The sequence below is a fragment of the Mus caroli genome, chromosome 11 (assembly GCF_900094665.2).
Source record: "Mus caroli chromosome 11, CAROLI_EIJ_v1.1, whole genome shotgun sequence".
Taxonomy (NCBI): Eukaryota; Metazoa; Chordata; class Mammalia; order Rodentia; family Muridae; genus Mus; species Mus caroli.
Genome location: NC_034580.1, coordinates 78,818,124 through 78,819,553, shown reverse-complemented (window position 1 = coordinate 78,819,553; position 1,430 = coordinate 78,818,124).

Sequence of the window (1,430 nt, the reverse complement as noted above, 5' to 3'; positions counted from 1 at the left end):
AAAAAAAAAAAAAAAAAAAGAACACGGTTTATTCCTCTGAGCTTGGTGCAAAACAGAGGAATAGCTTTTCCAGCAGGGCGTCTTCTTCTCCGCCTGACTTTTATCTGCGGAACCTGACCTTCACACCCTCTACCTGAGGAAGTTCAGGTAGTTGTTGGCAAATCTACAAGTTCAACTTCCTCTTTCCCATAAGAACCTGCACAGCAAGTGTCTGGGATTCCTGGAATGCCTCTCCATGCAGATGAGGCATTCCCAGTACTTTAAACTTCATCCAGTAATTTACATTTACCCTGAAAACTCCTTCCTATACTCCAAGGTTCATGTATAGCCCTGGTTTACCCCAAATAGAGTGTATGCACATAAGCTGTTTCACTGAAAATCCTCTAAGAGAGCTGTTTTATTGAGTATCATCTAAACGAGCTGTAACACTAAAATCCTCAGAGAAGACCTTCTCCCCCATCCACCTCCTTCACACACACACACAAACCCACCCCCATACTCCCTTCCGGACCAGGATCCTGCAAACCCCACCCCTTTTGGATTCTTCTTCATCCTTCTAGCCTGCTATACAGCCAGTGCCTGGACACCGTGAGGGAAGAAGCAGGATGCAGAACCACTGCTGGCACTCAACCATAGCTGATGCCCACGTGGATTCAACAGGAGCTCTGGTTTGAGCAAGCATTAGTGCCTGCCAGGCTCTGAGCACCATCCGCCTGTCCTTTGCCATCAGCCCAAAGGCTTAAGCCTCCATATTCTGAGGGCAGGCAACTTATCTCTTTTCCACTTTGTTCTTGGTCAGAACCATTATGTAGATTCAGATATATTAAAAGGACATTTGACACTGTCTGGCTAGAGCATTCTCAGTTGCTGACATAAGGTCCCTAAACCTCTCTGTGAAACCCAACAGCCCATACAAGAGTTGGCAAAGACCCTCTATCTAACTTCTTCTTGAAACAAAAAATTTTAAAAAGTAACAGCAGCCTGTAAGTACTGAAAGATCCTGACAGAATGTAAAAGGTCACAGAAGCCCTGAACTTGGCAAAATAGATTTCATTGTTAGTAGAACTAGCTTCACTGATTTAGAAAAATAGAGGTGCACAATGCTCTGGCCGCTCCTCGAACCTGTGTGTCTGCCAGTGTTCTGACCAGGTGTGTGCCCATTGCTGCACCTCACTGCCAGGTATTTGTGATATTGGTTGCTATATTGGTTGTTGGAAAAGAGTCAGAAAATCTGCCCAGCAACCGGAGTTGGGGACAATCCGGAGTTTCTGCAGGTGCATGAGACTCCTTCCTTGTTTCCCTCCCATACCCATTTCTTGAGGATCAATCATTTTAGAATAGACACTGTTTAGATCTGAAAATCCCCTACTCCCTTCTTCTCCTTTCCCCCCTAAGGGCCTATAAAAACTGGGACCTCTTTCCCCTCGAGG